This window comes from Lynx rufus, unplaced genomic scaffold (assembly GCF_022079265.1).
Source record: "Lynx rufus isolate CCGP_SWC_20201006 ecotype Redwood Valley unplaced genomic scaffold, mLynRuf1.p SCAF_12, whole genome shotgun sequence".
Taxonomy (NCBI): domain Eukaryota; kingdom Metazoa; phylum Chordata; class Mammalia; order Carnivora; family Felidae; genus Lynx; species Lynx rufus.
In genome coordinates this window covers 36,470,057-36,486,927 of record NW_025814826.1, presented here as the reverse complement: position 1 = coordinate 36,486,927, position 16,871 = coordinate 36,470,057, and the positions used below count along the sequence as shown (strand labels likewise).

General features: G+C 36.0%; 1 pseudogene; it reads left to right on the top strand.

The window, feature by feature from the left end:
- Positions 1-16,871, top strand: part of LOC124507549 (transforming acidic coiled-coil-containing protein 3-like) — a 43,704-nt pseudogene that overhangs the window by 11,556 nt on the left and 15,277 nt on the right.

The following is a 16,871-nucleotide window of genomic DNA, read 5'->3' as shown; positions in this document are numbered from 1 at the left end:
CTGCAGCTTGCTCATCTCTCTCTCAGCCTTCTTAGAATTGAAGAGAGTGAGGGCCTTGCTCCGGATTAGGCTTTGACTTAAAGGAATTTTGTGGCTGGTTTGATCTTCTCTTCAGACCACTCAGACTTTCTCCATATCATCACTAAAGCTGTTTTGCTTTCTCATCATTCATGTGTTCACCAGAGTAGCACTTTTAAATCCTCCAAGAACTTTTCCTTGGCATTCACAACTGGCTAACTGACCAAAGAAGTCTAGTTTTCAGCCCATCTTGGCTTTCAACATGCCTTTTCAACATGTCTCACTAAACTTAATTTCTAGGTTTTGATTTCAAGTGAGTAACATGTGACTCTTCCTTTCACTTGAACACTTAGAGGGTATTATAGGTTTATTAACTGGCATAATTTCAATATTTTTGTGTCTCATGGAATAGTGAGGGCAAGAGATGGGGGAAGAGCCAGTTGGTGGAGCAATAAGAACACATAGAACATTTTTCAATTATGTTTGCTGTGTTATATGGGCACAGATCATGGCACCAGAAAATAATTACAATAGTAACACAAGAGATCATTGATCATAGATTACCATAACAAATATAATAATAATGAAAAATTTGAAATATTGTGAGAATTACCAGAATGTAACACACAAAGTAAGCAAATGCTGTTAGCAAATGCTACTGATAGTCCTGCTTGACTCCAGGTTGCCACAAAACTTCAATTTGTTCAAAATACACTATCTGTGAAGCATAATGAAGTAAAGCACAGTAAAACAAAATATACCTGATGCAAATGTATGGAAAACCACTGTCCACCTACATGTACCTTTTATAAAGATTTCTCAGAGTATATTTGCATTAATTATACTTCAGTGCTTTAAATAAAAGGGTTTTAAAATAGAAGGCATGGCTGTTCATTGGAAAATCAATACAGAAGGTACAATATGGCAAATAGGAATTATGTTATAATAATGATTGAACTTTAGCAATAATCTGACATGATTTGCTGCTATGGTGTGAGTTTATATGTATATAGATAATAACATATATATGCATATATATAGTCTGACATTCACTCTGCATTTTTACTGTTTTCTGCCATTGCTTTTTGTTTGTTTGTTTTTATTTATAATGTGATATACTTGACATGTTTGTTTCTGTTTATTGCTAGGTTATCCAGATAACTTTTGAAGAATTTGATCTGAAGATTGGCTATGATACCTTGATAATGAGTGATGGAGGTGAAGTTGGAGACCCCAGGACAGTGTTCCAAATGTAAGTTCTTAATGTTTCATTCTTTACTTCACCTATCAGGTCCTTATGAAAATTAACCCTTTTTCTTCCATTGGTCCCTCCCACTACCATCAACAGAAGTATAGGACCTCAGTTACTATCAGCTCACATGTAAGTATTTATTAGTCCTTCTTCAATGAGGCTTAAGGTACTTGATCTAAACACAATTTCTTAGAACCCATGGCCAGATGGGAGCCACTGGAAATGGAGACCTGGAGTGAAATTGCAAAGTGGTTGATTGGGACTTACTTTGGAAAACACTTTTGCCCCCACAGAGTTTAAAAAGAGACTGAAAAGGGGCACCTGGCTGACTCAGTACAGCATGTGACTCTTATTCTCGGGATTGTGGATTCAAGCCCCATGTTGGGTATAGAGATTACTTAACAATAAAATCTTCAAAAAAAAATAGACTGAGAAAATAAGCATAAAATATATCCCAGACAGTCTATCCTGAAGATGGTGGGAGCTGCTCGTTTACCAGCGGCAGAATCATACCTAACTAAGTTGTGAGTCTATCAGTGGTTTGACATTTGACATACTTAGCAATGATAACTCTCAGAGTTAAGATAGTTAAAACAGACTAAACATGATTCTTTTTTTTTTAACTTTTTTTAATGTTTATTTATTTTTGAGAGAGAGCGAGAGAGCATAAGCAGGGGAGGGGCAGAGGGAGAAGGATACACAGAATCTGAAGCAGACTCCAGGCTCTGAGCTGTCAGCACAGAGCCTGACATGGGGCTTGAACTCACAAACTGTGAGATCGTGACCTGAGCCGAAGTCAGATGCCTAACCGACTGAGCCACCCAGGTGTCCCTAAACATGATTCTTAAAGTGAGCTGAAAGAATGAGCATATATTGAAAAAAGGAAAATGTTAAGAACTTATTTACTGCCCACCTCTTGGACTATTCATTCCAATAATCTATGATTGTGGCATGAAGAAATGCTTCAGGGAGAGTGTATTGCTTTCTCTGCTATGAACCTCAAAAGCTTAGAGTATACCGTCTCTCAGAATTCCTTTCATAATTGTTGATTAGCAATTGAGGTTTTATCAACCTGATTTTCTCAAAATGGGATCGTTTTGCATCCCAATTACCTGGTCCACTCTTTTAAAATGTAGAATTCTGGACTCCCATATCTGACTTACTGAATCAGTATGTCTGGGCTTTGGAACCAAAAGTCTACACATTTTTAATCTTTCCCTAATTTCATATAGGTACCTAAAAATACTAAGGATTTCTATAAAAGTTGAATATTTTTCCACATTCCTTGACATTATACAATGTATGAAAGACATTTACCAAGTGGGATAAAGGAGTAGGGAATAGTCAAAATACTACTACTTTTAAGTAGTAGTTGACATACAATATTATATTAGTTTCAGGTGTACAGCATAGTAATTCAACAATTATATATATTACAAAGCGTTCACCATGATAAATGTAGTTACCATCTATCACCACACAAAGTTATTATATTACTGACCATACTTCTTATGCTATACTTATACTTTTCATCCTCATGACTTATTTATTTTATAATTGGAATTCCATCCCTCTTAATCCCCTTTACCTATTATGCTTATCCCCCCACAGAATCCCCACTGGCAACTACCAGCCTGTTCTTTGTATTTGTGAGTCTGTTTATGTTGTGTTTTTTTCATTTGCTTTGTTTTTTTAGATTCCACATATAAGTAAAATCATAATGTATTGTCTTAGTCACCCTGACTTATTCTTTTTAGTAAAATACCCTCTAGGTTCATCTATGTTATTACAAATGGCAAAATTTCATTCTTTTTTATGGCTGAGTAGTATTCCATTGTATGTATACTGTTATCTTCTTTATCCATGGAGAATCTATGCCCTCTCTAAAGAGGGCAGAAGATAGTTCCAGCCAATTTTTGCTATGTGATAATTCAGACCTAAGGTTGCTAGTTTGTGAAAAGAAATCACAAATTCAGATTTTTGATATGTAAATTTCTATTATGTGAAACATTCCACTTCCCAAATAACAATAAAAAAATATACTGATCAGATTAGCTCTGTGCTTAGCAATTTTTAATACAGTATTATGGTATAATGAAATATAAACTATCAGATATAAAACCAAAGGAAATCTGGGAGAAATTGTAGATTATGTCTGGAAGATATTAGTCCAGTGTAGTGAAATATCTACCAGGCTCATCATCCAGATAAAAAATGCTGAGCTTTTTTAGTGGGAAGTATTAAAAATGAAATCACAATTTGAGCAACATAACCAAACATGTAGAACATGTAAAATACATGCCTTTTTATCCACCATACCTTAGGAAGCACAAAATGGAATTGTAGTAGGCTCTGAAATAAACAACTAGTTGTGGTTGAGCAATGATAATCCATGTTGTAGGGGAAGGAGAAAAATTGAAGTTGAAGTCAATGTGCATTAAAATAAGAAAGAAGAGGTTTGGGGGGATTTTGTTTGGAAAAATTAGAACTAAGAAGGAATAATATTGGGATATTATGTATACATAAGGCAAAAAAAATTCCTAGAAAAAGAAAATAAAAACACACATAAAGAAAATACCATTGTTTTTGATTATGAAATTAACCAGACAAAATTACTCCTTCAATTAACATAGAAGTTTGAAAGACTTACTCCCAGTTTCTGTACATAATCATATTGGAGATTGGAAACTAGTCTAGAATCTCAAAGGACAAGGGGGGGTGGGATGCAGGTGCCAGCCAGGCACATTCCTGGGCAAGAGCTGAGCTACAGAAAGGTCAGAGGAGGATCCTGTAGGAAAGGGATCAGGAAAGGAGCCTATCTTGCCCAAGTTTAAAAACAATATTGGGGCACCTGGGTGGCTTCTTTGGTTAAGTATCCAGTTCTTGGTTTCATCTCAGGTCACAATCTTGCATGATCCCACGTCGGGCTCTGTGCTGATAACACAGAGCCTACTTGGGATTCTCTCTACCTTCCTCTGTCTGTCCCTCCCCCACTCATAGCCCCTCTCTCTCTCTGTTTCCCTCCCTCTCTCTCTCTCTCTCAAAATAAATAAATAAAACTTTAAAAAAATTTTAAATAAAAAGTATTATGTATGTGGCATGGCAAATTGTCAAGAAATTATTTTTAAAAACCCATTTGAAGGGAATTTATTCTTATTTATTTATTTTTCGTTTTAATTTCAGTATAATTAACATAATTTATATTAGGTTCAGGTGTACAATATAGTGACTCAACATTTCTATACATTACTCAGTGCTTTTCGTAGTAAGTGTATTCATAATCTACTCCACCGATTTAACTCATCCCCCACCCACCTCCACTCTGGTAACCATCTGTTTGTTCTATACATGTAAAAGTTTTGTTTGTTTGTCTCTTTTAGTCTTTGTTCATATCTTTTGTTTCTTAAATTGCACATGAGTGAAATAGTATGGTATTTTCTTTCTATAACTGATTTATTTCAATTAGATCCATCCATGGTGTTGCAAATGGCAAGATCTCATTCTTTTTATAGCTGAGTAATATTCCACTGTGTGTGTGTGTGTGTGTGTGTGTGTGTGTGTGTGTTCTTCTTTATCCATTCATCTATTGATGGCCACTTGGGTAGCCTCCATAATTTGGTTATTATAAATAATGCTGCAGTAAACATAGGGTTGCATATATCTTTTCAAATCAGCATTTTCATACTCTCTGGGTAAATACCCAGTAGTAGAATTACTGGATCATATGGTAATTCTATTCTTGAGTTTTTGAGCAACTTCCATACTATTTTCCATGGCAGCTGAACCAGTTTGCATTCCTACCAATAGTGCACAAGTGTTCCTTTTTCTCCACATCCTCACCAACATTTGTTGTTCCTTGTGCCTTTGATTTTAGCCATTCTGACATGTGCAAGGGGATATATCATTGTGGTTTTAATTTGCATTTCCCCGATGACTGATGTTGAGCATCTTTTCATGTGTCTGTTGGCTATCTGTATGTCTTCTTTTGAGAAATCTGTTCATTTCTGTTCATGTCTTCATCTCGTTTTTTAAATGGATGATTGGGTTTGGGGTATTGAGTTATATAAGTTCTTTATGTACTTTGGATACTAATCCTTTTTTTGGATGTGTCATTTGCAAATATCTTCTCGTGCAGTAGGTTGTCTTTTAGTTTTGTTGATTGTTTCCCTCACTGTACAGAATCTTTTTATTTTGATGTAGTCCCAATAGTTTGTTTTTGCTTTTGTTTCCCTTGCCTCAGGAGATACATTAGAAAAATGTTGCTATGATTGATATCAGAGATATTATTGCCTAGGCTCTCTTCTAAAATTCTTATGGTTTCAGGCCTCAGATTTACATCTTTGATGCAGTTTGAGTTTATTTTTGTGTATGGAGTAAGAAAGTGGTCCAGTTTCATTCTTTTCCATGTAGCTGTCCAGTTTTCCATACAATATTTGTTGAAGAGATGCCCTTTTGTCATTACATATTCTTGCCTCCGTTGTCAGATTAAGTGACCATGTAATAATGAGTTTATTTCTGGGTTTTCTGTTCTGTTCCATTGATCTATGTGTCTGTTTTTGTGCCAGTACCATACTGCCTTGATTACTTCAGCTTTGTAGTATATTTTGAAATCTGGGATTGTGATACCTCCAGTTTCATTCTTCTTTTTGAAAATTTCTTTGGCTATTTGGGGTCTTTTGTGATTCCATACACAAAATTTTAGGATTACTTCTTTTAGTTCTGTGAAAAATGCTGTTGATATTTTAATTGGGATTGCATTAAATGTGTAGATTGCTTTGGTAGTATGGACATTTTAATAATATTTGTTTTCCCAATCCATGGGCATGGAATATCTTTGCATTTGTTTGTGTCATCTTCAGTTTCTTTCATCAGTTTTATAGTTTTCAGAATACAGGTCTTTCACCTCAGTTAAGTTTATTCTAGGTATTTTGTTATTTTAGTGCAATTATAAATGTGATTATTTTCTTAATTTCTCTTTCTGCTACTTCATTATTAGTGTATAGAAATGCAACAGATTTCTGTATATTTATTTTATATCCTGTGATCTTACTGAATTCATTTATCAATTCTTGTAGTTTTTTGTTGGAGTCTTTGGGGTTTTCTGTATATGGTACTATGTTATATGAATAGAGACAATATTTTTCTTTCTTACCAATTTGGATGCCTTTTATTTCTTTTTGTTATCTGATTGCTGAGGTTAGGACTTCCAGTACTATGTTGAATAAAAGTGGTGACAAGGGGCATCCTTGTGTTGTTCCTGTCCTTAGGGGAAAATCTCTCAGTTTTTCACCATTAAGTTTGATGTTTGTTGTGGGTTTTTCACAAGTGGTTTTTAGTATGTGGAGGTATGTTTCCTCTAAACCTACTTGTTGGCAGTTTTTGTCATGAATGGATGTTGTACTTTGTCAAATGCTTTTTCTGCATCTTGAGAGGATCATGTTGTTCTTATCTTTTCTCTTGATATGATGTATCACATTGATTGATTTGCAAATATTGAACCATGCTTGCATCTTGAGAATAAATCCCACTGATCTTGGTGAATAATTTTCTTAATGTATTGTTGGATTCAGATTGCTAGTATTTTGTTGATGATTATTGCATCTTATTTATCAGAGATATTGGCCCATAGTTCTCTTTTTTGTGGTATCTTTTATCATTTTGATATCAGGGGAATGCTGACCTTATAGAATGAATTTGGAAGTTTTCTTTCCTCCTCTTTTTTTTGGAATAATTTGAGAAAAATGGGTATTAATTCTTTTTTAAATGTTTGGTAGAATTCACCTGTGAAACTGTCCAGCTCTGGACCTTTGTTGGGAGTTCTTTGATTACCAGTTCAATTTCATTGCTGATAATTGGTCTGTTCAAATTTTCTATTTCTTCCTGATTCAACTTTGGAAAGTTATATTTTTAGGAATTTATCCGTTTCTTCCAGGTTATTCAATTTGTTGGCATATAATTTTTCATAATAAACTCTCATAACCCTTTGCATTTCTCTTGTGTTGGTTCTTATTTCTCCTCTCATTTGTGATTTTTTTTAGTTGAGTTTTCTTTCTCTCTCTTTTTTTAATGAGTCTGGCTAAAAGTTTAGCAATTTTGTTGATCTTTTCACAGAACCAATCCCTGGTTTCATTGATTTGTTCCATTGTCTTTTGTTCTATTGCATTGACTTCTGCTCTAATCTGTATTCCTTCCTTCCTTCCAATGGTTTTAAGTTTTGTTTATTATTTTTCTAGCTCCTTTAGGTGTAAGGTTAGGTTTTGAACTTGAGATTTTTCTTGCTTCTTGAGATAAGCTTGTATCACTATAAACTTCTCTTAGAACAGCTTTTGCTGCATCCCAAGATTTTGAACCATTGCATTTTCATTTTCATTTCTATATATTGATTTCCTCTTTGATTTCTTGGTTGACTCATTCATTGTTCAGTAGCATGTTTACTTAACTTCCACATATTTGTGTTCCTTCCAGATTTTTTTCTTGTGGTTGATACCTAGTTTTGCAGCATTGTGGTCAGAAATAATGCATGATATGCCTTAAATCTTTTTTGAAGTTTTTGAGATATGTTTGTGTGATCTATTCTGGAGAATATACCCTGTGCATGTTAAAAGAATGTGTATTCTGCTGATTTAGGATGGAATGTTCTGAATATATCCGTTAGATCCATTGGGTCCAATGTGCATTTAAAGCTATTCTTTCCTTATTGATACTCTATTTAGATGACCCATCTATTGATGTAAGTGCAGTGTGAAAGTCCCCTACAATTACTGTATTACTATTGATTGTGTCATTTATGTTTGTTATTAACCATTTTATGTATTTGGTGATTTTATGTTGGGTACATAAATATTTACAAATTGTTGTATCTTCTTGTGAGATTGTTCCTTCTATAATTATTTAGTGTTCTTCTTTGTTACAGTCTGCTTAAAAGTCTATTGTAAACAGTATAAGTATCACAACCCTGGCTTTCTTTTCACTTCCATTTGCATGATAAATGCTTTTCCATCCTTACATTTTTCAATCTGCATGTGTCTTTAGGTCTGAAATGAGGCTCCTGTAGGAAACATATAGATGGCCTTTGCTTTTTTTAATCCATTCTATTATCCTATGTCTTTTGGAGTGTTTGGTCCATTTGCATTCAAAGTAATTATTGATAAGTATGTACTTATTGCAATTTTATTACTTCTTCATTGTTGTTTTTGTAGTTCTCTGTTCTTTTCTTCTCTCATGGATTTCTGGCTTTCTTTACTGATATACTTGGATTCTTTTTTCTTTATTTTTTGCATATCTATTACTGGTTTTTGATTTGTGGTTAGCATTAGGTTTATATATAACATCTTATGCATGTAACAGTCTATATTAAGTTGATGGTTACTTAATTTTGAACCCATTCTGAAAGTACTAAATTTTTATTCCTCTCTGGCTTTAAGTATATGATGTCATACTTTACATCCTTTTACTTTATGAATCTTTTGACTGATTTTTATAGATACACTTAATTTTACTGCTTCTGTGCTTCCCACTTTTCTTATTCCTGAATATGGTCTTTCCTTTCCACTTAGAGAGTCCCCTTTAACTCTATAGTATCTCCATGGGGCACTTTGTTGTACTATATCTTTAAGGACGGGGACTTGGTTTCCTATCACCCTCTGGCCCTTCCAAAACCTAGCTTGTAGATATTTAAACTTCTAGATGTTAAGATAAAACAAAGCAGCACTGTTCTGCAGGCTGGGCAGGCAGCTTGGACGCAGAGTGAAGTCAGAGACCTGAAGAATGCATGGGACACATGAGGGGAGATTGTTTGCTCCTCTGTGAGGGCTTCCTGAATAGCAGTGGGCACAAACTCCCTTCTTCAGGCACAAGAAGGGATGCTATTTTGCTCCTACCCATCAGCGCAGATGGACTTTAGTGATCATCACAGTGTCCACAGTGAAGGCTTGAGCAACTTACACCAAGGCCTTACTCCCTGTGCTCTGGAGGTGCATTTTTACTAGGGTAAGTGTGCTTGAGAGCCAGAGCAGCAGCAAGCCCCTCCCCAAGAAGACCAGCACAAACCCCCACACATACCCACCAAGTCTACTAACCATACAGTCCTGCAAATCTTCAGCTCTAGTGGAAATAGGATCTAGCCTCTTTGAACAAGCAGACAAAAACACACTTAGTTAAAACGCACCACACACTGGATACAGTCCAAATACTCCCTACTGCAGGCAAGGAGAAAGTTTGCAGAGGACTCACCTGAGGGAAAGAGAGCCAAAACAACAACAGAGTACACGCAGCATACACCAGAAACACATCCTGAAGTACCAGGCCCTGGACAGTATAGGACCTCTTCTTAATATAGCCATTACTGTCAGGAACAGGAAACATAATAGGCTTTCCTAACACACAGAAAGCAGAAACCTAGACAAAATGCCAAGACAGAGGAATTCATCCCAAAAGAAAGAAAAGGCCATGGCCAAGGATCTAATCAAAATAAGTATAAGTAGTATGCCTGAACCAGAATTTATTTATTATTTTTTTATGGAGTTTATTGTCAAATTGGTTTCCATACAACACCCAGTGCTCATCCCAAAAGGTGCCCTCCTCAATACCCATCACCCACCCTCCCCTCCCCACCCCCCATCAACCCTCAGTTTGTTCTCAGTTTTTAAGAGTCTCTTATGCTCTGGCTCTCTTCCACTCTAACCTCTTTTTTTTTTTAATATCCTTATGATTGTTATTTTAAATTCTGAACCAGAATTTAAAATAACAATCATAAGGATATTAGCTGGGCTTAAGAAAAGTATAGAAGACACCAGGGAGTCCCTTACTACAGAGATAAAAGACCTAAAAACTAGTCAGGCCAAAATAAAAAAATGCTATGACCAATATGTGAAACCAACTAGATGTAATTACCACAAGGCTAGAAGAAACAGAGGAACAAATAAATGATATGGAATATAAAAATATGGGAAATAATGAAGCTGAAAAGAAGAGTGAAAAAAATATTGGATCATGAATGTAGACCTAGGAATTCAGCGATTCCGTAAAGAGTAATACCATTCATATCATAGGAGTCCCAGAAAAAAGAAGAGAGGGAAAAGGAGATTTATTTGAGGAAATTATAGCTGAAAATTTCCCTAATCAGAGAAAGGAAACAGACATCCAAATCCTAGAAACCCAAAAACTACTGAAACTGAAATGGGAAAAAATAGAAATTTTGAACAGACTTAGAACCAGCAACTATATGGAATTAGTAATCAAAAATATCACAACAAATAAAAGTCCAGGGCCAAATGGCTTCCCAGGAGAATTCTACCAAACATTTAAAGAATAAACTGCCTATTCCTCTCAAACTGTTTCAAAATATAGAAATGGAAGGAAAACTTCCAAACTCATTCTGTGAGGTCAACTTTACCTTTATTCCAAAGCCAAAGACCCCACTAAAAAGGAGAATTACAGGCCAATATCCTTGATGGAAATGAATGCAAAAATTCTCAAAAAGATACTAGCAATTTGAATCCAACAGTACATTAAAAAAATCATTCACCATGATCAAGTGTGATTTATAACTGGGCTGCAAGGGTGGTTCAATATTTGCAAATCAATCAACATGATAGATCACATTAATAAAAGAAAGGATGAAAACCATATTATCTTCTCAATTGATGTAGAAAAAGCATTAGATAAAGTACAGCATCCATTATTGATAAAAACCCTCCACAAAGTAGGGATAGACAGAACATACCTCAACATCATAAAGATTATATATGAAAAACCCATAGCTAATATCATCCTCAATGGTGAAAAACAGAGCTTTTCTTCTACAGTCAGGAACAAGACAGGGATGTCCACTCTCACCATTGTTATTTAACATAGTACTAGAAGTCCTAGGCTCAGCAATCAGACAACAAAAAGAAATAAAATGCATCCATATTGGCAAGGAAGAAGTCTAACTTTCACTATTCTCATGTGACATGATACTCTATGTAGAAAACCTGAAAGACTCTACCATAAAATTTCCAGAACTGATATAAGAATTCAGTATAGTCACAGTATACAAAATCAGTGTACACAAGTCTGTTAAATTTCTATACACCAAAATGAAGCAGCAGAAAGAGAAATCAAGGAATCAATCCCATTTACAATTGTAAATTGTATTATTTTACATAATTTATTGTACATAAATTGCATTTATGTACAATTGTAAATTGTAAAATGTATGCCAACAAGCATAAGATACCTAAGAATAAACTTAACCAAAGAGATAAGGATGTGTACTCAGAAAACTAGAACACTTTTGAAAGAAATTGAAGATGACACAAAGAAATGAAATAACTTCCTTGATTATGGATTGGAAGAACAAATATTGTTAAAATTTCCATACTACCAAAGCAATCTACACATTTAATGCAATACCCATCAAAATACCACCAGCATTTTTCACAGAGCTAGAACAAACAGTCTTAAAATTTGTGTGAAATCACAAAAGACCCCAAATATCCAAAGCAATCTTGAAAAAGAAAAGCAAATGTGGAGGCATCACAATTCGAGACTTCAAGCTATATTACAAAGCTGTAGTTATGAAGACAGTATGGTACAGGCACAAAAAACAGATACATATAGAAAACTCAGAAATGGACCCACAACTACATGGTCAACTACTCTTTCACAAAGCAGGAAAGAATATACAATGGAAAAGACAGTCTCTTCAACAAATTGTATTGGGAAAACTGGACAGCAACCTGCAAAAGAATGAATCTGGAACACTTACACCATACACAAAAGTAAATTCAAAATAGATGTGAGACACGAAACCATCAAAATCCTAGAGGAGAACACAGGCAGCACCTCTTTAACATCAGCCGTAGCAACTTGTTACCAGATATGCCTCTGAGGCAATAGAAACAAAAATGAAAACTGAACTATTGGGACTCGATCAAGAGAAAGCTTATCTTGAAGGGTAAGTAAAGGAAACAGTCAACAAAACTAAAAGGCAACCTTCAGAATGGAAGAAGGTATTTACAAATGACATGTCTGATAAAGGGTTACCGTCCAAAATATATAAAGAACTTATCAAACTCAACACCCAAAAAAACAAATAATCCAGTTACAAATGGGCAGAAGACATGAATAGAAGACATTTTTAAAATTTTTTTAATGTTTTATTTATTTTTGAGAGAGAGAGAGACAGAGCATGAGCAGGAGAGGGGTAGAGAGAGAGGGAGACACAGAATCCAAAGCAGGCTCCAGGCTCCAAACTGTCAGCACAGAGTCTGATGCAGGGCTCAAACTCACGAACAGTGAGATCATGACCTGAGCTGAAGTCAGATGCTTAACCAACTGAGCCACCCAGGCCTCCCCATGAATAGACATCTTTTCCAAAGAAGACCAGCAGATGGCCAACAGACACATGAAAAGATGCTCAACATCACTCATCATCAGGGAAGTACAAATCAAAACTACAATGAGATACCATCTCATACCTTCAGAATGGCTAAAATTAACATAGGACACAAAAGATGTTGGTGAGGATGTGGAGAAACTGGAACCCTCTAACACTGCTGCTAGGAATGCAAACTGGTGCAGCCACTCTGGAAAACAGTATAGAGTTTCCTCAGAAAGTTCAAAATAGAACTACCCTATGACCCAGTAACTGTATTACTAGGTATCTACCCAAAGGATACATATTGGTTTGAAGGTACACATACACCCCCAGTATTTATAACAGCATTATCAACAATAGCCAAATTATGGAAAAAGCCCAAATGTCCATTCAACTGATGAATGTATGAAGAAGATGTGGCAGGGGCACCTGGGTGGCTCAGTCGGTTTAGCATCCGACTTCAGCTCAAGTCATGATCTCCTGGTTCGTGGGTTTGAGCCCCACATTGGGCTCTGCACCGTCAGGCTGACAGTGTGAAGCCTGCTTGGGATTTTCCCTCTTTCTCTCTCTCTGTCACTGCCCTTGCCCGACTCGTGCCTTCTCTCTCTTTCAAAATAAATAAACTGTTTTTAGAAAAGTTGATATTTAAAAGAAAAAGAAGATGTGGCATATATATACAATGGAATATTACTCAGCCATCAAAAGAATGAAATCTTGTCATTTGCAATGACATGGATGGAGCTAGAGTGTATTATGCTAAGCAAAATAAGTCAGAGAAAGACAAATATATGATTTCTCTAATGTGTTTAAGAAACAAAACAGGCGAACATAGAGGAAGAGAAAAAAGGGAGGGAGGGAAACCGTAAGAGACTGTTAACCATAGAGAACAAACAGAGGGTTGCTGGAGGGGAGGTAGGTGGAAGATGGGCTAAATAGGTGATTGGTATTACCAAGGGCACTTGGAGGGTAGAGCACTGGTGTTATATGTAAGTGATGAATCACTAAATTCTACTCCTGAGACTAATATTACACATATGTTAACTTACTAGAATTTAAATTAAAACTTGAAATAGGGGCATCTGGGTGGCTCAGTCTGTTAAGCCTCTGACTTCAGCTCAGGTCATGATCACGGCTCGTGGGTTTGAGTCCCATGTCAGGCTCTGTGCTGAAAGCTCAGACCTTGGAGCCCACTTCAGATTCTGTGTCTCCCTCTCTTTCTGCACCTCCACTGCTCATACTCACTCTCTCTCTAAAAAATAAACATTAAAAAAAACTTGAAACAAAAAAATAAATCTAAATAAAATAAAATAGTTCCAGGTATTAAGCCCCACCGCTCATGAAGTTAATTTCCTCTCGTTTTCAAAGCCAAATGTGAGAGATTTGTGTTCCCAGTGTGCATCCCCTGTGCCTGGGATGCCTGGTGTGGGATCTATTCCTCTCCCCTCTCTGCGTATCACTCCCTCCTGCAGACTGTCCAGGGGATGATATTGGCTCCCAGCCCTGACTCTGCGCTTTCTGACCTCTTTGTCATGGGCTCTTTTCTACATTTACCTGTGGAGAATCTGTTAAACCAGTCTTCAGATCCTCTGTTTGGATTATTTGCACTGATATCGGTGTTATCTAGGTATATCCTTGAGACAAGGTGAGCCTAGGATCCTCCTACTCCGCCATCTTCCCCAGAAGTCCAAAGGGAACTTTATTTTATTTTATTTTATTTTATTTCATTTTATTTTATTTTTAATTTTTTAATGTTTATTTATTTTTGACAGAGAGAGAGAGAGAGCTCACACACATGCACACACATGCACGTGCACAAGCAGGGGAGGGGCAGAGAGAGATGGAGACACAGAATCTGAACAGGCTCCAGGCTCTGAGCTGTCAGCATAGAGCCAGATGCAGGGCTCAAACTCATGAACTGTGAGATCATGACCTGAGCTGAAGGCAGGCACTTAACTGACTGAGCCACCCAGGCACTCCGTAAAGGGAACTTATTTTAAATAATGCTCTTTTAGCAATTAAATATAATCTCCATTTAGACATCTTATTTAGCAGTCTGTTTACTCATCTGTAAACTCCTTTTTGCTTTTTCTTGTTTGATCCATGTGCTAGAGAATCATTTCAGGCACCAGAATTATTTTTTAAATAGACTTATTTTAAACGATCAAATATTTGAAAGTCTGAAAAAAATGGAAAATACATTCATTTAACAGAAAGCCATGTAATATCGTAATATTTGAAAGTATTCTATAAGAGGATAAATTCATCTTATATTAAATTTTGTTAAGTTCTAGTTAATTTAATAACACAGGATGCATCATTTTGATAAATATTTAACCAAGTATAAAACATTCCAATCTACTCCATGTAGGTCATAGGACTGAATTAAACATTGGAAATATATGATGTTTTTGTTTCTCATTTTCTTTCAATATTTGGGTTGTGAAAGGCAAAATCAATTGTTATATTCTCCATTAAAAATGTAGTCCAGGGGAGCCTGGGTGGCTCAGTCCCATGATCTGACTTGGGCTCAGGTCATGTTCTTGCAGTCTGTGAGTTTGAGCCCTATGTCATCAGGCCCTGCGCTGACAGCTCAGAGCCTGGAGCCTGCTTTGAATTCTGTGTCTGCCTTTCCTCTGCCTCTCCCCCATTCATTCTCTCCCTTTCTCTCTCCCTCTCTCCCTCTCTCTCAAAAATAAACATTAATTTTTTTTAAATGCAGTCCATAAAGTTGTAGCATAATAAACAGCTAAAATATTCCTCTAAAAAAGTATTAATTAGGAGGCACCTGGGTGGCTCAGTCGGTTAAGCATCCTACTTCGGCTCAGGTCATGATCTCACGGTCCGTGAGTTCGAGCCCCACGTCGGGCTCTGTGCTGATAGCTCAGAGCCTGTAGCCTGTTTCAGATTCTGTGTCTCCCTCTCTCTGACCCTCCCTCGTTCATTCTCTATCTCTCTCTGTCTCAAAAATAAAATAAACATTAAAAAAAAGTATTAATTAGGGGCAGCTGGGTGGCTCAGCCAGTGAAGCATCCAACTTTGGTTCAGGTCATGATCTCGTGGTTTTTGAGTTTGAGCTCTGCATCAAGTTCTGTGCTTGGAACCAGGATCTGCTGCAGATTCTGTGTCTCTCTCTCTGTTCCTCCCCTGCTCATACTCGCTCTCTCTGTCTCTGTCTCTCTCAAAAATAAATAAACATTAAAAAATGTTTTTTAAGTATTAATTATAAAAAGTTTTTAAAAAATAACTCACATAATTTGTTTTTGCAATTCAGTAACCAAAAATAATTTAAGTATACTACATCTCTTCACCTTGACACTTTGGCTCCAAAGAAACACTCATGACAAAGTTATCAGCAATAAAATTATTAATTATAAAACAATATACTATAATTGGACATTATATACAGTACTTAATTCTCCATATAGTTTTATCAAATGAAAGTTCTGAAAATAATGTAAATTTAAGCTGAAAACTTAAATTCACATTCAGATTTGTTGCCTCTGCCATTTGTTGTCCCATAATCTATTTTTAGCCTTTTCTGTCTGTCATTCTTGTTCATTTTCTCTCCAATGGGGTTACTTGGAGGGCATTTTCCCCCCATTTTGAAATAGGATTTTTCATTCCTGGCAACTTCATGGTCGTGTAGTGACAGGCATCAGTAGAGATCAGAATATCAGCTTGACCAGTTGATAAATCAGATAATGGATTTGAACCATCATGCTGTTATATTTTAAAAGCTGTGAAAAGAAAGTTAGCTTTTTCACAGATTGTTTTTCATGCACTGTTTTCACACTTAAGCATAAATTCACCTGGTAGTGGAAATGGATGTAATAAACTTGAGAGAACTAATTGTGATGATAGTGCAGTTACTGGCATTGAATTCACCTCCAACCCTCATTTCATCTGCAGAAAGATAGAGATGTTTATGTCATCTGTACAGCATTAAACTAAGGCAATTAGAAATGCATTCTGTTAAGCATGTGATTCCCTTTCCATGCCTTTTTTCTCACATGCTTTTCTATTTCATTATTGAATCCATAGTAACACTGTAAAGAATAATTAAGCAAAAACTTGCAAAATAACAGATGAAAAAACATGTCTTCCATTCCAAAATACCCTTGGAAATTTTATGAGTATAACTGATACTGGATGACATTGTATTTGAACAAGAAAAAATTGAGGTGCCAGGCAAGGTATAAACTCCTTTCTGGGAGATGGTGGCAAGCTGGAGCAAGGCAG